This window comes from Benincasa hispida, chromosome 1 (genome assembly GCF_027475165.1).
Source record: "Benincasa hispida cultivar pf3 chromosome 1, pf3_genome.v1.1, whole genome shotgun sequence".
Classification (NCBI taxonomy): Eukaryota; Viridiplantae; Streptophyta; class Magnoliopsida; order Cucurbitales; family Cucurbitaceae; genus Benincasa; species Benincasa hispida.
In genome coordinates, this window is record NC_143478.1 from 93,969,644 (window position 1) to 93,995,350 (window position 25,707).

Consider the following 25,707-nt stretch of genomic DNA (forward strand, 5'->3'; position numbering starts at 1 on the left):
TCATACGTCGATGGTCATGCGTTAGAAAATATGCGTTAATAAATGTATGCGATGACCATGCGTCCTGCCACAAGTTTTCTTGCGTTCAAGTCAAGTATAAAAATTTTAATTTTAATTTAATTAAAGGGAGGGAGTTGTATAATTCTCTCAGCCAGAACGTGAGGATGGTGTTGGTTTTGTCATCTTCTTCATCAATTCTCTGATAGTCAGAGTGATTTTACTCTAGGATTCACAAAAAACACATAGAGAAGAAAATGAAGAATTTATTCTCTCCTCTCTTAGATCATTTCCTCCCTCTTCTCGAATAACCTAGTAGAGCCTACCACTCCTACTAAATTCTCATTCCAAGAGAATATAGAAGGTTTTCAAGTGGTGATGTCTTCATTTGGGATCTTAGTTCTTGGAGATCGAATTGGAAGATCGAAACGTTCGTGATTGGATCGAGGGACTACGCGAAGAAGATTGGCTTCAAGGGCAGGTCTTTTCTTCGTAATTCCCTCCCTAGCATGCTGTAAATTTATTGTTTAACGTATAATTATTTTGTCTCTATTCTGTAAATTAAAATTATGTGAAAACCAAAATTGAGAACGCCCCACTTCCATTGTAGAGCCTTCACAGGTTCCTTAAAATGGAAGTTGGTTAATTTAATTAAAGAGCTTAATTAATTATTTAAGTATCATTGGAGCTTCATTCTATAGGTTCATAAGGTCCCCTCGTTAGCTCAATTGAGATTAATGAGAATCGAATTAATTTTTGGTTAATTTGAATTGTTCAAATTAACAAAGGGTATTAATTATATAAGATATAATTATGTAAAATTATAAGAGACATAATTAATATAATGTATATGATACATTATAATATAAAGTTTTATTTGAGAGAAAAATGAATATTTGAATATGATTAAAATATTAATATGAATTTGATTCATAGGTTAATGAGAGAATAATAAACTATAGGTTATATTATATGTGATATAATATGAACTATAGATTGTGTTATATTTGATATGTATGTATGTATGTATGTATGTATGTATGTATGTATGTATGTATGTATGTATATATTAAATTAGTTATTATATGTATATATATAATTAAATTAAAGTTTTTTTTAATTTAATAATCAAATTATTAGGGAGCGAGTTATCTGATAATTCCCCCATTAGTTTCTCTTCATTAACATATGCAAAGAGGAAAGGTTGAGTTTTTTCATCTTCATCTTCCTCTTATATAACACCAAAATGTGTAGAATTTTGGTAGAGTTAGTGTTGTGATTTTGCCCTAAAAAATTAAGAAATTCTTCCCCTTCCAAAATTATTCTTGAAGCCCACAAATTGTTCTCTACCCTCCAAGAATACTGAGGTCTCCATGTGGTGGTGTCTGGTTGATTGAAAATTTGCTGCTGTGTTTTTGGGCATTCGTGATCGAAGAGTTCGTTGTGTTCGAGAATTTGGAAAGGAATCGTGAAGAAATTAGTCTTCAAGGGTATATAACTACTATGGCTTTATTCTGGCTCAGTTTGAACTGATCGATGGACCTGTGAAATTTCTTGTGCAGGTTATGACATTCCAAGATGCCAACCTCTTAATAAATAGGGATGTTGGAATCCACAGATCTTTCTCGTTGGAGCAGGCAGTAAGGTTTAACAGGGATCCCGACAGTCTGTACCAAAACCCAATCGATGTTCAATGCGTAGAGAACCCTAACAAACGTTTGTTGGTTGATACGTCTTTGGTGCAGTCGTTCAGCGGTACAGTGGAGCAGGTTAGCCCTAACTCTCTCCAAGGCAAGTTACTTTCACGTGGGGAAAATTCAAATTTGGTGATGAAGGAGACGAACTTGGGCTTGGGCCCCATTCCCAATCAAGGCGATCATACTTGATTTTGACCTTGAGCCTTGCCTTGAGTTACATGTTGGGTCAGCCTAAAAGGTGTCGCCATTAGTGAAGCAGTCCACAACTCTAATATGGTGAAGTCATTGAATATGACCCCAAAAGTCCAAAAGCCTAAAACGACTAAGTTTGGTAAGAAAACCTAGGTCCATACCTTTTTTTAAAAAAGGGTTATCTGCTCCACGCTCGAAGAAGCCTCCTCCCCTATGAAAGAGATGAAACTTCCCCGAGTAAAGTCCGATCTTGAGTCTTCATCGGAGATTTCCCTTTCAAGTTCTGGGAGTCTAATTTTGGAGAACCCTTTCACCCCTTTGGCTGAAACAACTTCAGACATCCCTCTAGACTTCCAAAATGTTTTTCAAAATGAGAATTGTTTAGGATTTGAAGACCATGAGAATCAAATTGTTGTGGTCGGTACCTCGCCCCCTATCCTTGAGAAAACTTCAGACATGCCTGAAATTGAGAGTGAAATAGGGTTTGGGCCGTTTGCCACTTCTCAAAAACCCTTCCCTTTTAGCAAAGAAGTTGTTAAAGCGTTACTAGAACACAATCTTTATATTAGAGCAATCTCTCGTAAGGGAAACGTTAATAAAAAGGGTGGGGCCTCAAATTGAAAGTTAACAAGATAAATGAAAGCTTAGCTTAGTAGTTGGGAAAAAGAAGCCTTAGCAAACAGTAGCAGTAGTTCCCAAGCATGGAAGGTTCTTCATATTAGTTCTTTCATAGAATGTGAAGGGTCTTAACGCTCCCCGTAAAAGAACCCTTATGAAATATTTACAAGTGAAGTTCAACCCTGATGTGGTGATTCTCCAAGAACCTAAGCTTAGTGAGGTAGATAGACGAATGGTGGAGTCTCTCTGGAGTAGCATCATATAGGCTAGGTGGCCCTTGATGCTGTTAGGTACTCCGGCAGTATTCTAATTATGTGAAAAGAAGAAAATATCACAGTGATTGATGCACTTCAAGGTTAGTACTCTCTCTTGATTTTGTGTAAAACTAATGCTGATTTTTGTGGTTAGGTCACAAGTGTGTATGGTCCCTTTTCTAATCGCAACAAAGATTTCTTTTGGCAAGAGTTTGCGACCTTGTTTGTGCTCTGTAAAGACAACTGGTGTGTCAGAGGAGATTTTAATATTGTTAGATGGGTTAATGAGAAGAGTGTGGGAGGGCGTTCTATCAGAAGCATGAATACTTTCAATAGTCTTATTGAGGAAATGGACCTTGTGGATGTTCCTTTTCAGAATGGGGCCTTTTCTTGGTTCAGGACAGGAAGTCAGCCTGCTGCCTAAAAAATTGACTGTTTCTTTCTCTCCGAAACGTGGGTTGACTTCTTTAGAGAGGCGAAAGCTGATAAACTTCAACGGGTTACGTCTGATCATTTTCCTATCTTACTTATGCTAGATACTCAATTGTGGGGTCCAATACCGTTCATATTTGAAAATGTCTGGCTTGAGCATCATCTCTTCCTTAAGAATTTAAAAGGATGGTTGACATACTTAGATTAGAGAGATAGCTGAATTTTGACTTCATTGAGAATCTAAAAGGGCTAAAAGGGATCTTGAAAAGGTGGACAAGGAGGTCTTTGGAAATATCTTTGCTCATAAGCAAGCCCTTCTTTAGAAAATCACAGCATGGGATTTTTGGAGGATTCGAGTGTGTTGTCAAAAAGTGAAGCCAAAGATAGAGATGATTACGAAGTGGCTCTTCTTGACACGATCGTCAAAGAATAGAGAGTTTGAACTAAAAAAAAAGTAAGTTACTTTGGCTTAAGAAAGGAGAGGAAAATTCAAACTTCTTCCATAGATGGGTATCCTTTAGAAAGAGTAATAACATTATTTCTACCTTAGAGAGTAAAGACGGGAGAGTTCTCCTTGATGAAACTGAGATTGGGGAAATCCTTGATTTCTACTCGGACCTTTTTGGCACGAAATCAGTCCAACCTTTTACCTTTGAAGGCATTGATTGGAAGCCTTGAATATCCATAAGGTCTCTTTTTTAGAGGCTCCGTTCACTGAGAAAGAGATTAGGGAAGCTATCTTTGATTTGGGAAATCTCAAATCTCCTGAACTTGATGGTATGACAGGCAAGTTTTATAAAAAAATATTGGAACATTTTGAAAAAGGATCTAGCTAAAGTGTTCCAGGAGTTTTTTTAAAAAACAGAATTATAAAATTATCAACAAAAGATGTGTTGGGCCTGCTTCTTGATGTAAGTTTGAAATAAGCCCAAATGATTAATGATTTGTGTGGCCTTTCTTGCTGATCTAATTTGTGAGGCCAGTATTTTGCCCCAAATGAATTTTGGTTTGGTAGAATGCTTGGCTATCAATTGTCCACGAACTTCTAGCTGATGTGCTCTATAACGTTTTTGGATTGATGATATAAATTGCTCACAATGATGCGATATTACTTCTAGTTATGCGTTAATTATGGATGTTCATGTAGTATGCTATGCGTTGTCACAAGTTTCCTTACGATGGAACCAAGTGTAATTCCACCGCAAGTTTCTCGGTGTGATCCGAGGTCGAACACGTGAACTGGTTTAGGTTATTGCGGTACGTTCATGATATATGCAACCAAGTTTTCAATCTTTAAAAATGAGTTTGTATAAGTATATAAATTGCAATAAAATAAAGGAAAGCAGTAAAGATGCGATAAAAACATAAAAATACAGTAAACCTAAGCTAGATGATACAAGATATAGACTTCATGTACAAGATACTGGGATTAAGGCTGGTTGTGAAAGTTATGCAAAGACATGGGATGCGGCGATAAGTCTTATGAACAGAATAGAAAGAGAAAGACAAATAATACAAACAACGCAAGTTCTTAATTGGATTGAAGATACAAATACTATTCCGCTCTTCTCTTAGCGTACACCTCTCAGTGATCGGCTGTGCTCCCACATATCTGTGGTGAAATAGAGACTAATGTGATGAACACAAGGTTGCTTCCATGTCTGGAAGTACTACTCGCTTTAGTTAACGTATTCTTCTGACCTTCTCTGGATAGATCAGAATGACACCTTCACTTCTGCTCTCACAGGTGAAGATGCCGTCTAGCATGCTTTAGCTAAACGTATTTTATATCTTTAATACAGATTTCTTAGTGATTCATATTGCTCATCAAGGGGTTAAGAGACATCATGAAGAAAGTGATTGGTGGGAGAACGGAAATAGACAGAGAATGGTAAATGAAATTTATCGAAACATTTAATATTTCTACTAAGCGTTTGATATATGGTGTGTGAATGAAGAGATAAAGAAAACATGAAATACACAATGAAAGGGAGATAGAACAGATACAAATAAGTGCCAATGTCTTGGCACTAATTCGATGGAGATCTACTCGCTGGATAGGATGGATTTGATGGTAGGAAGAGCTTCCCTCTCAGGCTTGCTCTACCGGTAGCAGGGATCTTTGTACAGAGCTTCCGATCAGGTGTTTGGCAGGTTGGACCTGAGATTCACCTCTTGGCCTTATCTCGTCTTCTTCCCAGATTTCTTCACTCAAGCACTCAGCTCAGCCTTTTCTCTATAATCTAGCAGCACTTAGCCCCGTATCAAGTAGCATGCCTTTTCTCTGAAATCAATTGGGTATTTATAGGTGCAGATCTTTGACTTTGGCCTTGTGGTCCCCACTCATGGTTATGGTAATTCCAAAGATGGAGGGATATTATTCCTTCTGTTATGCAATTAGAGCGTCAATTCTGCACAACCGTTAGTTGTACACATGTCTCAATCCTCTGCTCTTGCGTTGCTCAGCTGCATCTTTCGATCATAGATTCGCATGTGGTGTCTGTTTTTAATACTGCATATGATTGAAGTACAACCCTCGGATCGACTTTCGCATTGTGCCGCCATTGCGGTAATCGTCTCTTCATTGTTGATTGACGGGCGCAATGTGACAAAGATGCGTTGATTAGTCTCTCGTGAGCCTTGAGCGCAAGCAGTGACTTGGTCTCCTACAAAACAGAGTAAAGTTCGGCTTGTCTTCCATCTTTTTGGTGTTAGTGGGTGTAATTGCAAACATTTATAATTATTGCAATACTAGGCTAATATTCATACAATTGGTGCATAATTACTAACTTTTGGCCGCAATATCAAGATAAGGTGGCATAAATAACTTGTATTTCTACAAGTTATCATGCTCCACGTGGTTTGCTCCACTACTCTTTTTCTGATGGAAGTGAAAAGAAAAATTATCTTCTGATGGGTGATTATTCAGAAATTAATTTCCTTTCTCTCTTGCTCTCTCGTTCTCCGTCTTTTCGATTTCTTCAGAATTTCTTCTAACTCTAATGTCTCTGCTTGATTTTGTGTGACTGTTTCAAGTAAATGATGAAGAACAAATGCATGCAACCATGTAGACGAAGGGAAGAAAAGAAGAAGAACACAACGATATACGTGGTTCGGCTTAATGTTGCCTACATCCACGGGAAGGAGGGAGATCTTTATTGAGAGCTAAGTCACAGATTCTTTCTTTTACAGATTTCAAGTTCTTCTTGAAGCTATTGTAATTGTATGCTACGAAATTTGTAAATGATGAGTATTTATACTAATTTTTTTGATACAAGTAGTTACAATAACAAACTGTAAAAGTTAAAGAAATGTGAAATAGTTCTTAAATGTTGAATGTTGAGCTTATATTCTTCAAATCTCCACCTTAAGCTCAACATGCAAGCTCTTCTCCTTTCAGATTTAACATGTCTTCACCCTTTTTCAGGAAGTTGAAACCCGATCTAACTAAGACAGTTTGCTAGCTTGAGTTTGCTCACAGGTTTGGTAAGCATGTCGGCTGCGTTTTCAGTGGTATGAACTTTAAGCACCTCTACTTCTCCTTTCTCTATTCTGTATTTTACGAAATGATACTTAATGTCTATATGTTTGGTCCTTGAATGATACTGAGGGTTTTTGGATAGGTGAATGGCACTTTGGATATCACAATAGATTTTTTACTACTGTTTGATTAATATCAAAGTTCTTCATCAACCCCTTTAACCACAATGCTTCTTTTATTGCTTTTGATAAAGCCATGTACTCTGCTTCTATGGTTGATAATGTTGTGATTGACTGTAAATTTGTTTTCCAACACAACAAATTAGGATCAAATAAGAATAGATATCCTGTTAATGATCTTCTTTTGTCTTGGTCACCTACAAAATCTGAATCAACATATCCATATAGCTCTAAATTTGATTCATTAGTACTTTGATATGTTAATTTTGACTGTTTAGACCAAATTAGATATATTAAAATCCATTTTGTTGCTTCACAGTGTCTTTTGCCAGGGTAGACATGTATCTACGGACTAGAATAGTGTTGTATGATAAGTCTGGTCTAATAGATATCATTAAGTACATTACACTCCTTACAGCTTGATTGTATGGAATTGATTACATTTGAGTCAGATGTTCTATGTTTGTTTCTTTTGGTGAGTTTTCTGAGGAAAGTTTGAAATGACTAACAATAGGTATAGTGACTGGTTTTGCATTAGACATATTAAATGTAACGACCCGACCCCTTAGGACTTAAGTTAGGCCGTTACTAAAATACATGCATGCATGCAACTTAACACAACACTCTTTTATGGTGAAATAAATGCTAAATAAACAAGGGGAGTTCAAAAGTCCTTTATTAAATGCAAATATTACAAACAATAATGGGGTACCCATAAATCATAAAGGTTAATAAATAAGTATGAAAAACAATTCTTAATAATAAGTTTCAAACATCAAAACTAAAAATTTAGCAACGTGAAGGAAATCTAAGTCTTATGAGCGGAAGCATAAAAACTGGTCCCAGTGGCTCGATCATGGATTCCGCTTGTCATTCGCCAGCGCGTCACTACTCTTACCTGAAACAATAACATGAGAAAGAATGAATATAAAATACTCAGTAAGTAACCCCACTACTGGGTCAGGCTAGACATCTATGTCCTCTAGATACCTACCTCTGGTGAAACATATAAACTGCTATAGTCCTCATGGGACACATATACACATGAAACAAAAAGGAGATTGAGTTCTATCCTACTGTAGTTAAGTATGCCCACTATCTTTGGTGAATCCCGAAGGAGTCACAATCTGGTGAATCCCGAAGGAGACACAAACTGGTGAATCTCGAAGGAAACACAATAACTGGTGAATCTCGAAGGAAACACAATAACTGGTGAATCCCGAAGGAAACACAATAACTGGTGAATCTCGAAGGAAACACAATAACTGGTGAATCCCGAAGGAAACACAATAACTGGTGAATCCCGAAGGAAACACAAACCTAGTGGGCATTCTAACTAATCAGTAAAATCACTATCATAGGCTCGACACCATAATTATCATAATATGGCTCTATGACATACATACATGCTTCAACATCATAGCTCTACAACAAACACACATGCCTCAATATCCGCAGATCACATACAACCTCATGGAATCAAATGTCATCTCATGCTAGCATACAAGCATCTATGTGCACAAATACACCTTTCAGATCCTCAAGCAAGAACATGCATTGGTTATACTAAACTATCAATTCATCATGTTGTCATTCTACCTTAACATTCATCTATCATGCTATCATACATCCAGTACCTAGCCCGTGAGCAGTTCCAGTAGTAAGATTACTTACTCAAAATTATGTCTAAACGACAAGCAAAATAATCTTCCTCCTAGCTTAGATGAATCTTGAATCAGGCCTAAACATAAACCAAATTTACAATTAATAAAAAGAGCTTAGTTCCAATAACCAAATTAACCAAATAGTTCCCAATAATCTTACTCAAAGTGTGTTGGTTCGAACATCACCCCATGCTACAAAATCAATACAACCCGACAACTCTAGTCACAAATTCAACCTTAACTCTCATGGACAGCCACTTTGAACCTTCAATTCCAACATTCTATATCACAATTGAATCAATAAATAAGCCATTACTTAGTGGGTATCCAAAAATGATCAACAAAGACCCCAAAACTTACCCAAAAGCTTGTCGAAACCACTCCCAAATCCTCTTGACAACATACTTTTAGCTCTAACGCTTCTCCAAAACTCGATTTTAAAGTATCAATAGATTGAAATAAAACACCATCAACCAAGAAATCCAATTAAAATAGCACAAACTTACCCAAAACAGATCTGACGGCACCCAAGACGACGATCGGGGCGGGGCGGCACCGGACGAACGCGGACGACGGCGACGGATCTGGCTCGAATGGCGCTAGTGCGGCGAAGAGGCTGGGCCACTGGGCATCGGATGAAGGCTGGCGCTAGTGTGGCGAGTGGCGACTAGCAGATAGCCCGACGCGCGGCGTAGGGCGGCTGAAGACTCACGGCTAGGACTTCGATGTCAGACAGACCTGAAGCGTGCGACTGGCTAGGCTAGCGCGACTTGAAGGTGAGGGAAAGAGGGAGGCTTCGGCGTGGGCTTATGAGTAAGAAGGCGACTCGGCTGGAGGCATCAACCAGGTGAACGCGTGCGACAGAGTCGAGTAACGGCTAGGGCTTTCGATTGGAGAAGGAAACGGAACAGTTAGAGCGGCACAAACCGAGGCGACACTGATGGATCGAGCGGCGGCGGCAAGGTCATGAATGTCTATGGCACTATGAAGGAGGAAATTTCAGGGGGGGTGTCGCACGTGAAAGAGAGTGGAGGCAGATTTTTTTTCTTTTTTCTTTTTTTTTTAAGAAGAAAATAAAATAAAATGTTATTTAGTTTTAGTTTTTATTTTATTTTATTTTATTTTATTCTATTGTTTCCTTCAAAACCCAAATAACTATAAAAAAAACATATATATATATATTTAAAATCTTTTTTTTTTCCTCTTCAAAAACCCGAATTTCAAAATTAAGTCAATCTCCCTAATTTAAATTAAATTTTCGACACTAACCTAAAAATCAAATTAATTCGGCACAGAACCCAAATTTTCCTTTAAACGAACTGAATTTCAAAAATTGACAAAAATCTCCTCAACTATTACAAAATACTTATTTTAAATTAAGAAAAACTCGGGATGTTACATTAAATTTGTTGATTACTTTTTCAAAGTAGCTTAACTAGCTAATGGTTAGAGTTGAGGAAGTTCTGTCCCTTTGAATTTCAATCCCAAGGATCTTTCTAGACTGACCCAAGTTTTTCATGTCAAATTCTCTCTTTAAGAGATTTTTGACATGAATTAAATCCTCCTTAGATTTCCCTGCTAGTAGCATATCATTAACATAGAGTAGTAGATATACTTTGTCCTTACAGGTAGATGAATTAATATAAGAACAAATATCATAGGAACTTCTTTGAAATCCAATACTCTCTATGTAATCATTAAACCTTCTATACCAGCATCTAGGGGATTGTTTTAGACCATATATAGACTTATTTAGGAGACAGTATAGGTTTTCCTTTCCTCTTTCTTCAAACCCTTTTAGGTTGAACCATATAGATAACCTCATCTAAGTTTCTATGAAGGAAAGCAGTTTTAACAACTAGTTGATCTAGTTCAAGGTACTGAGCAACTAGAGATAAAAGTAGTCTAATAGAGTTTTGTTTTACTACTGGTAAAAAAATTTCAGAAAAGTCTATTCCTTCCCTTTGTGTAAACCCTTTAGCCACTAACCTTGCCTTATACCTAGGCTTTTCTTCTTTGGTAGAACCCTTCTTTAGTTTATATATCCATTTAGAGGCTATAGGTTTGCATCCTTCAAGTATTATTGACAGTGAGTGACTCCATTTCTTCACACATAGCTCGAATCCAAGACCTAGCATTAGGGCAGTTTACTACCTCTTCAAAGGTGGCTGGTTCTTCGTCATTAGAAGCTATTGTGGCATTTAGAACTAGGTTCATATAGTTAGTTTCAGTATACCTAGCTGGAGGAACTATTACTCTTCTTTGTCTATCCTTAGCCAAAGAATACTGACTTAAATCAGGTACAACTTCAGTATTCCTTGTATTCTCATTTGAGACATCCTCTTCTTCTCCTTCTGAATCAATAGAAGGGTTATGGTTAGTGGAAAAAACTTTAGGCGTCTCCACCTCAATCCTAGCAGTATTAAGGCTATTAGAAACTTCATAAGTTGTCTTTTCTTTTTGCATAAACATCTCTTTTTCTCTGAAAGTGACATCTCTACTTATGACAAACCTTTTCTCAACAGGATTCCACATCTTAAATCCTTTGACACCTTCAGAAAACCCAACAAACATACACTTTACTGCCCTAGATTTTAATTTCCCATTATTTTGGTGAATATAGCCAACACATCCAAATACCCTTAAGTTTTCTAGGTTAGGTGGATGTGTGGTCCATTTTTCTTCAAGAGTTAAAAAATTTAGGGAGGAATGTGGACACCTATTTAAGGTGTACACTGTGTAGCTTGCAACCTCATCCCAATATTTTTCACTCAGGATTGCATCTGATAGGAGACATCTAACCCTCTCCATGACTGTTCTATTTAGTCTTTCAGCTACTCCATTTTGTTGAGGAGTGAATCTAACAGTCCTATGCCTAGTTATTCCTGTTTCTTTACAGAATTTGTTAAACTCTTCAATACAAAATTCCAGTCCATTATCAGTTCTTAGGTATTTAATTTCTTTAGAAGTTTGCTTCTCTATCATGAGTCTCCACTCCTTAAACCTATCAAACACTTGGTCTTTAGTTTTAAGGAAGTAGACCTAACTTTTCCTAGAGAAGTCATCAGTAAAAGAAAGTAAATACTTTGAACCACTTAGGCTAGGTGTAGGAGCTGGACCCCATAGGTCAGAGTGTATATAGTCTAGGATAGCTTTTGTGGCGTGGTGTGCTTTAGTGAAACTTTGCCTTGTGGCTTTCCCTAAAACATAGTGTTCACAAAAGGTTAGATTTTCTGAGAGACCTTTAGGTAGAATCCCTTGTTTAGATAGGACTTCTAGGCCTTTAGCACTAATGTGAGATAATCTTTTGTGCCATACATCAGCCTCTGTGACCTCATTTATGGTGGTAACATATGCCCCTGTCATCATTTCAACTCCTTTGACCACAAATAAGTCATTTATCTTTTCCCCAACTAATATCACCTTAGAATCCTTTAGCACCTAAAGGGTTCCTCCTTTACCCCTATACTCACACCCAATTGCATCTAGCATACCTAAGGAGATTAGATTTCTCTTAAGTAATAGAACATATCTTACATTCCTAAGAAGTTTAATAGTTCCATCCTTAAGTTTCATGGAAACAGAGCCAATGCCTTCTATTTTACAGCCTTAGTTGTTTCCCATATACACCATTTCTTCTTCAATTTCTTTAAAGGTGTTAAACTAATGTCTCATTGAGGTCATGTGATAGGTGCATCCAGAATCTAGAACCCAATCATGTTTTCCTAGAGGATTTACATGATTGGATTTGTCTAAAGTTGAGGCTAAAGCATCTGAGTAAATGAAGGATCATTCTACAACAGATGCTTCGGGCTGTTTGCCTTTTGAGTCCTTGATTCTTTCTTTTTAAGATTAAACAGTCCTTAATTAGATGTCCTTTCTTCTCGCAGTACTTACATTTTATTTTCTGTTTTGATTTGTTATCTTCTGAGTTGTGAGGTTTTCTATCCTTTGAATGGTTTTGTTTGAAGTTTTCTTTAGCAAATAAACCTTCACCACTAGGATGATCCTTTCTATCAATATGTAACTCTAGCTCTCTAGTTCTTAGGGCTGAGATTATAGTGTCTGTGCTTATACTATCCCTTCCATACTTTAGAGTATTTTTTATTTCTTTATAGGGTTCAGGCAAGAAGTTTAGAAGCACATAGGCCTCATTTTCATCACCAAGTTTTTCTCCTAGAGTTTTAAATTCAGCAACAATTTTCTTGAACTCATTTAAGTTATCAGTTAAAGTTTTAAATAAATTCATTTTAAATGTGAAGAATTTCTCCCTAAGATACATTTTACTAGAAAGATCTTTAGTAGCATATAACTCTTCTAGCTTAGTCCATATCCTATATGTAGTTTCTTGATCTAAAACTTGTCTAAGAACACTGTTACTAAGGTTTAGAACCAATGTACCATAGGCTGCCAGCTCCCAGTCTTCTTTTTCTTGGGCTATCACAGTGGCAAGGAGTGTTGATGGTCAAGGAGGGCTTTGTGAGCTTTCTGCTGGCTGAGAATCACCTTGATTTTAGCCTTCCACAGTCCGAAGTCTCCTTTGCTATCGAATTTCTCCACTTCAAATCTTGCTACTAACATTTTTGGATGAAAACTTGAGTCTTGATTCAAGAATTATAATCTTGTAAGTCTTTTGCTCTGATACCACTTTGTTGGGATTGCATCTTGATATAAGTTTGAAATAAGCCCAAATGATGAATGATTTGTGTGGCCTTTCTTGCTGATCCATTTCGTGAGTCCAGTATTTTGCCCCAAATCAATTTTGGTTTGGTAGAATTCTTGGCTATCAATTGTCCACTAACTTCCAGCTGATGTGCTCCACGTGGTTTGCTCCACTACTCTTTGCCTGATGGAAGTGAAAAAAAAAATTATCTTCTGATGGGTGATTATTCAGAAATTAATTTCCTTTCTTTCTCTTGCTCTCTCGTTCTCCGTCTTTTCGATTTCTTCAGAATTTCTTCTAACTCTAATGTCTCTGCTTGATTTTGTGTGACTGTTTCAAGTAAATGATGAAGAACAAATGCATGCAACCATGTAGACGAAGGGAAGAAAAGAAGAAGAACACAACGATATACGTGGTTCAGCTTAATGTTGCCTACATCCATGGGAAGGAGGGAGATCTTTATTGAGAGCTAAGTCACAGATTCTTTCTTTTACAGATTTCAAGTTCTTCTTGAAGCTGTTGTAATTGTATGCTACGAAATTTGTAAATGATGAGTATTTATACTAGTTTTTCTGATACAAGTAGTTACAATAACAGACTGTAAAAGTTAAAGAAATGTGAAATAGTTCTTGAATGTTGAATGTTTGAGCTTATATTCTTCAAGATGTAATTAGACTTATATTTTTCTTGTCTCAAAGAGTAAGAAGGCTTCTAGGGTAGATGATTTCAGACCAATTAGTCTGGTGACTTCTTTATATAAGTTCATCTACAAAGTTCTCGCTAAAAGGCTAAAAGAACTCTTCCCTCGATTGTTTATGAATCTCAAGCTGCTTTTATGGAGGGGTGTCAAATTCTCAATGTTATTTTGATTGTTTCAGAGTCAATTCAGGAATGGCAAGTGAGTTGGAAAAAGGGTGTCCTTCTAAAACTAGACTTGGAAAAAGCTTATGATAAGGTGGACTGGAGATTCCTTGATAATGCTTTAAGATTTAAAGATTTTGGTCGAATGTGGAGAAAATGGATATGGGGCTGCTTGACTTCAACCAACTTCTCCATTATTATAAATAATAGACCTAGGGGTAAGATCTTCCAGAATAGAGGGTTGCGGCAAGGAGACCCCCTCACCTCTTTCCTTTTTACTATTGTGAGAGATCCCTCAGTAGCCTCATCTATTACTGTAATGAAAGAATGGCCATCAGAGGCTTCTCCTTTGGTAATATGTCTTATAAGTTGACCCATCTTCAATATGCTGATGACACCATTCTGTTTTGCTCTTGGGAGGATGGCAATGTGTGGGCTTGGTGGTGTGTGATTAATCTATTTCTTTTGGGCTTGGGGTTATCCCTTAACTCCTCCAAAACCTCCCTCATTGGTATTAACATGAGTAATGAAGTGGTGAATGTCTTTGCTTTGAGAATCGGGTGCAAGGTTGAAACCTTCCCGTTCATTTACTTGGGCTTTCCGATGGGTGCTAAGAACTCGATAAGAAGGCTTGGAAAGGTCTTGAGGAGAAGTTTAAAATGAAAATTGATAAATGGAGAAGTATATCTCTTTTGAAAGGTGGCAGATTTGCCTTCGCCCAATCGGTCTTAAATAGCCTCCCTTGCTACTTTTTCTCTTTGATGCAAGCACCGGTGAAGACTTGAAGAAAATCGAATCCGAGGATTTTCATGAGCAACGGAATAGATCATTCCAAATTATAATCATGTATGAACATTACAAATTATAGTCTAAACAAAACAAACAGTTATGCAATCAATATAGAAGTTACAGCATGATACAACAAGAAACAAAAAGAAAAGCTACGAATGTATGTCGACTCGTCTCCACGCTCCTTGCTCAAGAACGCTCGAACATAGCAACCTCGAACGCTCGAACAACACGACCGCTCCTCAGCACGAACACCACGCACTGGAACTCCGCAATCGCCTCGGTCACGAGCACCCCAGCAACACGAACGACCTCCATAGAACCTCGACCATGTCGAGTTGAGTATGACACCACTAAGAAGGCTACCTTGGTATTCTCGGTGTGAGAATCTAGAGGGTGGGCTCTATTTAGACTTGGTATGAGGTAGACGAAGGAGGAAAGAACAATCGTGTACACGATTGGGCAAGTAGGAGATGGCTGAAACCTATAGTATAGGTCGATGCCCAATCGTTTAGCAAAAGCTAAGCGATCGTTTGACTCATCGTTTAGCAGCGTGTCTGTCACCTACAAACACTACAAGATCATTTACCTTTTGTCAAGCTATCATTTAGTAAATCTGTATTTACTTGATAAGCTCCGTTAGATTCTTTTTGCAAGAGAGAAATCTCAAAAAAAATTTTTGCCAAAAACTTACTAAAATTAGGAAAACAATTTTTCTTTTATCTTACGATTACCATGAACCACCAATAACCTCCCACTCAATTGGTTATTAGAGAAAAAGATTTAATTATCCAATAATTAATATTATTATAAATATAAATGGTAACCAACTTATCATACTATATTTATAACCTATAGTTTTAATATTTCATCTCATGAAACACATAAACCATAATTCTTTTTCTATTTCAAGATACTTAATGTAAATATCATTTACATTAATCCTCCACTAGATATATCTCATACATCATATCGATTATATCATATATAATCAAAATACCTCTTGTCAATTTGAATATTTCAAATCAACACCAAGAACTGATCCTCAATTGAATCCATTGAGCTACTAAGGGGACCTTATGGACCTTTAGCTCGAAGCTCCAGCGGTACGTAAATAGATGACTAAACTCTTTATTCACAAGATCCACCATCCATTAACTGCCAGGCACTCCACTAAAGACCGACAACTAAACTCTCCTTACCACAGATATATTATGTGTCCATCTTAAACAATCAGCAGTGCGACAACCCTTCACAGATCGCTTGTAAATACAACTCGGCCAATAACCGTTATGCCCCTGTAGTTACATCTAACTCCTTAAGTACCACTGATCCCTCTAATGAACATAAGTCATAGTCCTACTATGACTGAGTTCTCTCTTCCAAAGAGAAGCTGTGGCCATTATGTTTAAGCCCCAGAATCAGCCTTTAAGGGAGCAATCTCTCTACTTATTCCTGCTTCGAGAAAGGAGCGAATTCCATCTTGTGGATTGAGTTCCCACCTTCCAGATCAGACAAGTTCCCAAAAAGGTAGGCATGTTGAGTTGGCAAACCACTCTCACCCATACTAATCAAAGGACCACCCTCAAAGGCAGGTGTAAGCCCTAAACCTTAACCCTAAATTCTTATGTGATTTCTTAAGCTTGAGATTTATATAAGTAAACTAAAGGAGGAGTAAGGGAACATTAGCAAATTAAAGACGTACACAAGAGAGGTTAGTTTGGCTCAGGGATTAAGTTAATCATGGTTAAGTTAGAATTAAGTGAGTATTAAGGATTATTATTATTATTATTATTATTATTTATTAAGTAACTACAAAGGGAATTTAAGAGTTAGTGGAAATTAGTATGTGAAGTAAATAATAAAAGATAAAAAGTAAAAGAGAAGGAAGTGGTTCTTCTTTGAGGAAATCTATGGAAATTTGCAGCTAACACACGAAGAAAATGAGGAAGATGAATATCTAAGAGTTCTGAAGCAATTGAAGTAAGATTTGTTGGTGAAATTCAAGAAGGAAGTGAAGGAAGTCTGGAATAGAGGTCAATCTGAGCGTATTCTGGGTTTTTTTGTGAGATCTGGTTGTACAGGACGACTTAGAAGCTCCAATTGGTCAGGTTAGAAAGCTAACTCAATTTATTGCAAATTTTGTGAAGGTTGTTAGAGCTGAAAATGATTTGAAGTGGATGAATTTGTAGGTGGAAGTCAGTGAGTAAGAAAAATCGCGAAACTGGAGAGAGCTCTGATTTTGAAGCGGTTTGAGCTTTCTAGGAGGAGTTAGATGCTGAAATGTGTGAGGTTAGTTAGCTAATTCGATTTATGACAACTTTTATGAAGGATACAAAACCTAAAAACGAAGGGACATAAATGATTTCTCAGGTGGAAGAGAAGGGGGTTGCAGGAATCGTGAAGAAGGGTACCTTCTGGTTCGAGGCTATTTCTGGACAATCCAACGGTTTTTAGGTCTTCCTATCTTCAGTAAGTTGTAGAGGACTTGAAAAAGAAGAGTTTGACACAAATTTCACTCAATTTGGTTAAGTATTGAATGCATTATGAATTTTTAAAGTTTGGCTGAAAATCTAGAAAAACGCAGGGGACTTGCTGCCAGCTTGTGTGCGTGCCTCACGGTCAAGATCGCCCCTCAGCACGCCTATTGCTTGCTTCAGCACCTTCCTAAGCCCACAGCACGCCCATCCTTGCCCACACTTCTGTGTCAATAGCCATGGCACCTAAATTTGAGTATGTTAAAGACCTATTTTGAAGTCTGGGTGAGTTTGGCTCCAAAATTGATTATTTTTTAACTCATTGACTATTTTTCTTTGGGCTTAAATAGGTATTTTAGATTTTTTTTTTTTTTACTTAAAAATACCTGAATTTGGAGTTTAGGTGAATTTTACAGATTTTATGAGTAATAGTGGTATAGGTTGAGTGTAAGCCCAATTCGAATAGGAGTAAAGTTTTAAAGTGAAATTTATAGGTTGGGTAAGATTAAAAAGTCCATGGTTTAGCTCATTTATGATAACATGGGTGATGTGAAGGATTATTTGAGTTTAACCTTGGGCGGATTATTTGAGTTTAACCTTGAAGTACCCATGTTTAAGGGACAATGGGACATAGAATGGTTTTCAAGAAAAGTATAAGCCGAGTCTACGTATAGATGAGATAAATAATAGAACGGTGATTGATAAAGGATTTGGAACTGCTTTCCAGGTCAGACAAGGCTTTGTGACGTGTATAAACCTGGGGAAACGAGCTCCGAATTGTGAGTGATAAAAATGTTTTCAAGCTATGCTTTATTAAGTTATTGAAAAGTCTGCTATTACATGTTATGTGCAAAGACTTCCCAGGCATATTGTTTACATGTTTTATGAACCTTATTTTCTTATAAATGATTGGATGATGCCTGAACTAAGTTTTATGCTCAATGTTATTTAAATATGATTGACGAGCTTGTACCTATGATTTGTAAGCATCCTATGTTTCATGTTTCTTGAAGTATGTTTTAGCTATTGAGTACTGAACATGTTTTAGTTAAATGATAAGTACCCTATGTACCGATACCTAAGGACATTGAGATGGTATCAAAATGAATGGGACCCTGACACATGAGGACTTCGGTGACAGGACAACTCGATGTATGAGAGCTCTGTATGCACGTATGATAGTTTATGATATTACGATGTTGAGAGTGTTGAGCTTGCTCCACCTCAACTAAGGATTTAAGGGTACTATGTTTTCAGATGGTTACGATGTTTATGAACTATGTTTTCAGATGACAAAGTACTTATGAACCATGATTTCTAGTTTTATAACTATGGAATGTGTTATGCAAAAGATTTCCCTATGTTGAAACCAGCTGGATTTAATAAGAACGTTTAAATATCTCTGTCACTCACTAGACGCCTGTCTAATGTTTTCAAATGTTCTCTCTTTCTTCCCAGGTAGCGAAAGGTTTCCAGGAGCTTGACCTACCCTCGCAAAGTCTCTACTGTGGATCCTCCCTTAGCTTGTTAGTATTAAGTTTTGAGTTAGTTGGCATGTAGTAGGCATGGTGGAAAGTTGGGGTAGAGAGAACCTTTGTTGTGTAAACTTAGCAGATGATTGTATAACGTTTACTTTCGTATATATGAAAATATGTTGTGAAAAGATTCTGTATGCCTGTGTAATGGAAGAGCAAGTTACTTATGAACTGTTATCGGTTGTACAGGCGTACAGGTTGAGTAAACCCCTTGGATTGCATTGTTTGTATGTTAATAAGAAGAATGTTGTATAGATGAGTGTATGTATCTCATGCTTTTTTCCTAAGGATTAAGAGGGAAATCTGGGGGAGGGTGTGATAGCAGGAGTTTCCAAAACATTTAGAAGTCGTGTCACCTATGGTCGTTTAGGTGAGATGCAAGTCTCTAGTATCAACGGCATTATATACAGAGTCTAGTCATCTCATGGTCCAGGTCTTATACAAACTCTTTGTATAAGACATCCCCGCTCGCACGTCTCCACATGAATGGTTAGGATCTACCATCTGTAGCAGTTTACAACACTTGCAAACCTCTACAAAGCGGGCCGTATCCATAGTGTCACCAGAATCAGGTACCCCACCTTAATCCTTATACTACAGACCTATTTAGGTTATCACTTAAGTCATGATCCACTTGTATATCACATATACATGCTTAAGTTCACATAAGATAACCAAGGAGTTTTGTTTATTGGATATGAGTAAATGCCATAATGAAATAACATTTATTTTATTCATCAAACAATGTGTATCTTTACAAACAACGAGACTCTGGGAGAATTAGGATATTAATCCCAACAATCTCCCACTTGTCTTAATGACTTAAGAGACTAATGTACAATACAATATAAAAAAAGTACAATATACAATAAACTAGGGCATACCCTAGTATCATCTCCCACTTGTCTTAGACAAGATGTCACATGTCCCGCAGACCCAGACTCTCCAGGTGATCCTCGAACTTTAGCCGTGAGGGCCTTTGTAAAAGGATCAATAACATTGTGCTCCGATGCAATCTTCGTGACTAGCACATCACCGCGATACACAATCTCCTTGATCAGGTGATATTTCCATTTGATGTGCTTACCTCGACGATGACTCAGAGGCTTCTTCAAATTTGCCACAGCCCTACTGTTATCACAATAAAGAGTGATAGGCAAATCCATATTTGGAACAACTTTCAAATTTGAAAGGAATTTCCTCAGCCAAACAACCTCCTTAGCTGCTTCACAAGCGGCTACGTATTCGGCTTCCATAGTGGAGTCCGCGATGCATCCTTGCTTGATGCTTCGGCAGACTATAGCCCCTCCATTCAGAGTAAACACTGACCCAAATGTCAATTTGCGAGAATCTCTATCGGTCTGAAAGTAAGAGTCTGTGTATCCTATAAGGATCGGATCCTTATGTCCATACACGAGCATGTAGTCCCTCGTTCTCCAAAGATACTTGAGGATCATCTTGACCTCCGTCCAGTGAACAAATCCTTGATTGGACTGATACCGACTGGCAATCCCTACTGCATAGCAAATGTCAGGTCTGGTACACAACATTGCATACATCAAGCTTCCTACAGCAGAAGCATAGGGAATCCGTCCCATCTTCTCAACCTCTTGAGGTGTCTTAGGACATTGATCCTTAGACAGAACGATTCCATGCTTGAAGGGTAACAAACCCCTCTTGGAATCCTATATCCTGTACCTGATCAACATTATATCAGTGTACGGTGCCTGAGACAAGGCTAACCATTTGTTCTTATGATCCCGAATGATCTGGATCCCTAGAACATATTGTGCCTCACCCAAATCTTTCATTTGAAACTGAGCAACTAGCCAACTCTTAATGTCAGTCAGATACCCTACATCATTCCCAATTATTAGGATATCATCCACATACAGTACTAGGAAAGCTACTGAGTTGTTGATGATCTTCTTGTATACACAAGGCTCATCAACGTTCTAATCAAAACCAAACGACTTGACAACAGTGTCAAATCTGATGTTCCAAGATCTAGATGCTTGTTTCAGCCTATAAATGGACCTATTAAGCTTGCAAACTCTTTGCTCTTCATCTGGAACTATGAATCCCTCTAGTTGAGTCATATAGATGGTCTCCTCAAGATTACCATTAAGAAAGGCAGCCTTGACGTTCATTTTCCATATTTCATAATCATAAAATGTGGCTATGGACAGGAGAATCCGGATAGACTTGAGCCTGACAACAGGTGAGAAAGTTTCCTCATAGTCAACTCCCTAAACCTGGGTATAACCCTTTGCCACGAGTCTAGCTTTAAAGGTTTGCACCTTTCCATCTACACCTCTCTTTCGCTTATAGATCCACTTACACCCAATAGGTCTTACCCCATCAGGTAGATCAACAAGCTCTCAGACGTTATTGAAGTACATAGACTTCATTTCCTGGTTCATGGCCTTAACTCATTCATCTTTGTCAACATCCTCCATTGCTTTCTTAAAAGACAATGGATCCTCGACCCCATCATTTATAATGACGTTTTGGGCTTCAGTCAAACCCATGTAGCGATCTGGTGGGTTCATAACCCTTCTACTACGTCGAGGAAGTCTCAACTCTTGAGTTGGTTGACTAGATGTACCGACCTCAACAACTTTTGTTGATCTATTGGCCTGTTCAACAACTCTTATTGAACCCTCACTAGTCTTAGCCTCACTAGAGATCTCACGAAAAACGAGCTTATTCTGTGGCTTATGATCCCTCATGTGGTCTTCTTCCAAGAAGATAGCATTTGTAGAAACAAACACTTTGTTCTCACTCGGATCATAGAAGTATCCACCTCTCATTTCCTTGGGGTAGCCTGCAAAGAGGCAAAATTTCGAACGTGATTCCAACTTCTTTGGGTTAGTCACTAACACATGTGTCGAACAATCCCAAATTCTGAAGTGGCGTAAACTACCTTTACGGTCTCTCCATAATTCAAAAGGTGTTTCAGAAACACTTTTCGAGGGAACGTTGTTTAGGATATAACATGTAGTCTACACTGAATAACCCCAAAACGAGTCTGGAAGATGAACATAACTCATCATAGACCGAACCATGTCCAACAAGGTTTTGTTTCTTCTTTCAGACACCATTCTACTGAAGTGTACCAGGGGTTGAGACTTGGGACGCAATCCCAAGTTTTTCATCTAGTTCTAGAATTTGAGGTCCATATACTCTCCACCACGATCAGATCGTAGTGTTTTTATCTTCTTACCTAACAAGTTTTCAACTTTAGCCTTATATTCCTTGAACTTTTCATTTATGAAAGAGATGAAATATTCATTGGACCATAGAGGTCTGAATGTATAAGCTTCAAGGCTTCCTTGGCTTTGTGACCTTTTCCAGTAAAAGGTCGTTTGGTCATCTTGCCTTCGAGGCATGATTCACATACCGGCAAGGAGTTTTCTTGTAAACTCTTTAAAAGTCCACTTTTCACCAACTTTTCAATCCTATTGAGGTCGATGTGACCTAACTTAAGATGCCAAAGAAGGGCGTTTTCCTTCGGAGAAACCTTTGGTCTTTTAGCTGTTGTTGCCATACTGAACATTTCAGTGTTAAACAAGGCTTTTATGACTAATGGCCTTAGTACATATAAGTGATTTTCCATTGAACCAAAATCAATCTCCATTTCATTCTTGAAAATAAATACTTTATTCTCAAAAAAGAAGACGATACAGCCTTGTTCAATGAGACAAGAAATCGAGATTAAGTTCTTCTTAATATGAGGAACTACAAAAATATTATCAAGTAACAGATAACGTTTCTTGTCAACAAATAACTTCAGCCTACCTATAGCAACAACTAAAACAACCTCACCAGTACCGACTCGAAGAGTTATCTCTTCCTATGGCAACGTTTGCCAGGAACTGACTCCTTGGTAAGAGGAACTGACATGATTGGTAGCGCTCAAATCAAGGATCCAGGCAGAACCATCATTCTCTACCAGACATGTCTCCAAGACCAATAAATCATATTTACTGTCTTGTCTCCTCTTTTGGAGAGTAGTGGGATCGAGGTCGTTTACCACGAAATTCGTTTCACACGATTCTTTCCACTGTAAGTAATCGATTATATTAAAAGCTTTAAATGGAAATACTAACAAGTTGCTGAAAAGAAAAACACATTAACCTACGTTAGGTTTTAAACAGATACCCGTTGTAAAACAAAACAACATCCAATAAGGTTTTAGCAAAACTAACATGAACCCTGTGTGACATCTAGTTTCGCAATGACGCTTTAAAGGTTTAGGACAAAAGCCACCGAAGGGAGGTCAATTATCCCTCCTCTGAATTGAGAAGTTCTCAACCAGTCATTAGTACCAGAACAACTTGGGCTCCTATAACGACTAGCCATCATTGATTTGGCCAAGAGATCATTAACTTACTTAACAATCTCCCGTAAGTGTGACCCGCCAGTAGGCCCTAGAGGTCTGCCCTAAAAAGCCAATCCGAAGGGAAAAAATCTGATTAGGACAAAACCTAAAGCGGCCCTATCCATTTCTAGAGTTCACCTTGATCTTGACCAACTGCACAAAACCCATCCGAAGGGGGACGCTCGACACGAGGGAGTATAGAATGATCTCGCGGTGTGAACTAATGACAGAGACCATAGAACGTGTTGACACACACCCTTCACCCATTTACTATAAACACTCTCTCTGTCCACCTTGATATTGACTCATGCAAACACCATCCGAAGGAGGATGCTCCCAGGGCACCACGAGGCCAAGCATGAATCTCACAGTGTGAATATACAGGGAGAAACGTGAGTGGAATCATAGACATATCAGATACGCCTCTTCCTCCCACTGAGTATTTTATAACCTAGGGTTTAGCTTACTTAGAAAAAACACGGCTAAGGATTTTAACTAAGTGACTTTTAGGTTTGCCCAAGAGTAACTTTTACCTTGGATAGTTAAACAACTTTTGATCATCATCCATTAAATTCTTTAATGGAGTCTTTGACCAAATCGTCGTATGCTTGTTGAAAATCTATCTAATTCACCTTTCCAGATAGAGGTGTTACGTTTTCGTCAAGTTAAGAACCCCAGCCTAACTAGAACTCACCTTAGACAAAAGATCCCTTATAGACAGGTTTACAACAAATTTAATCTTTTATGCCAACCAATTTAATCCTATTAAACCATTTGAACTTAGGTCTATCTCAATCCAATTTTAAAACCCTTTTTAAAAAACTTGAGTTCACCTTAAGTCCACATGCAACTCTTTCTTATTGATTTTAGGTCTAATTTCCTTTATAACACTTATAAACGGAAACCGACCACAATGCTAACCTAACACATGCAAGGCATTCATAACGCTTATAAACAACCTAAGTGTCATGCTCAATGCATTGTCCATTCATTGCTACTTCTTTTATATAACACTTATACAAAACAGCAATGAAACAAGCAAAACATGCTTCCATTCACCCTTAGACTATAACATTTATAATAAAAGAATGATGCATGATAATTCTCACTGCATGCAAAATATAACTCTTATATTTCATGATACATGTGCATGCTTTTATGTAATTTCTTCATGCTCGATTATAACATTTATAATACATGATGCATGAATAATTGCATAACCTAAGGTGGGTTTTAAACTATATGTCAAACACTTTGGCATATAAGCACAATACATCACATGTATAATAAACCAATATTGATGAATTGGGCAAAATTGCCTTAAAAAACAAAAAATAAAGCTAACTATTACAAAGACAAGGAGTCTCCGATTCAAACAAGCGAACCAGATCTTTAACCGCTTGGGCAAAGTATGTCTCCAACCATCGTGTACTAAAATCCACGCGATCGTCTACACATAAAACAAACGCTTTTCTCTATCGTTTACCAATGCTCTCAGAGCTAAATGATCATTTACCAATTACTACACGATCGTTCAGAAAAATCTAATTGATCGTTTAGCTATTACTACACGATCATGTACCTTTTACTAGGCGATGAAGCCTGAGGTACACGATCGCTTAGCATGCTCCACACAACGCCCGCCTTTCGCAATCGTCTAAACGACTACGATGTCGTGAAGCACCATCGCCTAAGCGATCATTTAGCTAATGCCTCTGTATCATATACACGCGATCGTGTAGGTAATAACTAAGCAATGAAGCCTGTTAGCTACACGATCATCTAGCGCACGCCTTTTGCTAAACGATGAGAATCACGTGCTCCTACTACGATCGTCTACCTCCAGTGCCTACGTGATCGGGCAACCAACGCTACGCGATAGAGTAAACGATTTACCCCATCGCTTAGTGATAACTGGTAGAAATACAAGTTATTTATATCATCTTACTTAGAATATGCGGCAATAGGAAGGAAAAGTTGCGTCAAACATATTAAAATTGGCTTAGAAACGCAATGATTGTAAAAGTATCGGAAACACACCCGCTGACTGCATTGCGATGGCAAAAAGGATGTCTAGATCTTTGTTTTGCAAGTAACAGGTATCACCGCATGCGACGATTGCTCATGGACAAAAAAAATCAACGCATTCTCGGGGATTTCTGAAATTGTATAGCTTTTCTGATGTACGACCTGACAAATTGAATGTGGAGCAGAGCGGACATTCCCACCAAGCCTCGACAGGAAAAATTAACTTTTCATAGCAGGACCACTAACGCAAGAGGTGCTAAAGTCTATAAATAGCAATATCAACACTCAGTAGAGAAAAAAAAAACACACGGAAAAAGAGACAAAAAGAAGTTCTGTGCAAGGGACATTCTTCCCTCGAGAACTCTCCTGAGAAGGAAGTTCTCCAGCTCATTCCTCCATCACGCCGGCAAGCAAATAGCTCTGATCAGGATCTGCGCCAAGACATTGACATGCTAC

At 37.8% G+C, this 25,707-nt stretch overlaps 2 long non-coding RNA genes across 4 annotated transcripts; one reads left to right on the forward strand and one right to left on the reverse strand.

Moving 5' to 3' along the window:
- Positions 1-7,511: 7,511 nt before the first annotated feature.
- LOC120086639 (uncharacterized) lies at positions 7,512-9,594 on the reverse strand. Of its 3 annotated transcripts, none has more exons than XR_005484281.2 (5): positions 9,021-9,594; positions 8,875-8,933; positions 8,675-8,795; positions 8,525-8,591; positions 7,512-7,748 (listed from the first exon to the last, which is right to left on the reverse strand). It is a non-coding gene; the product is annotated as an uncharacterized LOC120086639 (long non-coding RNA). The 3 variants fall into 3 exon arrangements; XR_016531306.1 differs by having other exon boundaries at positions 8,875-8,936; positions 9,021-9,500; XR_005484279.2 differs by lacking the exon at positions 9,021-9,594 and having other exon boundaries at positions 8,875-9,015.
- Positions 9,595-16,646: 7,052 nt separating this feature from the next.
- LOC120088407 (uncharacterized) lies at positions 16,647-19,093 on the forward strand. Its single transcript, XR_005484916.2, has 6 exons — positions 16,647-16,938; positions 17,020-17,119; positions 17,201-17,299; positions 17,415-17,589; positions 18,032-18,083; positions 18,763-19,093. It is a non-coding gene; the product is annotated as an uncharacterized LOC120088407 (long non-coding RNA).
- The last annotated feature ends 6,614 nt before the right edge of the window (positions 19,094-25,707 follow it).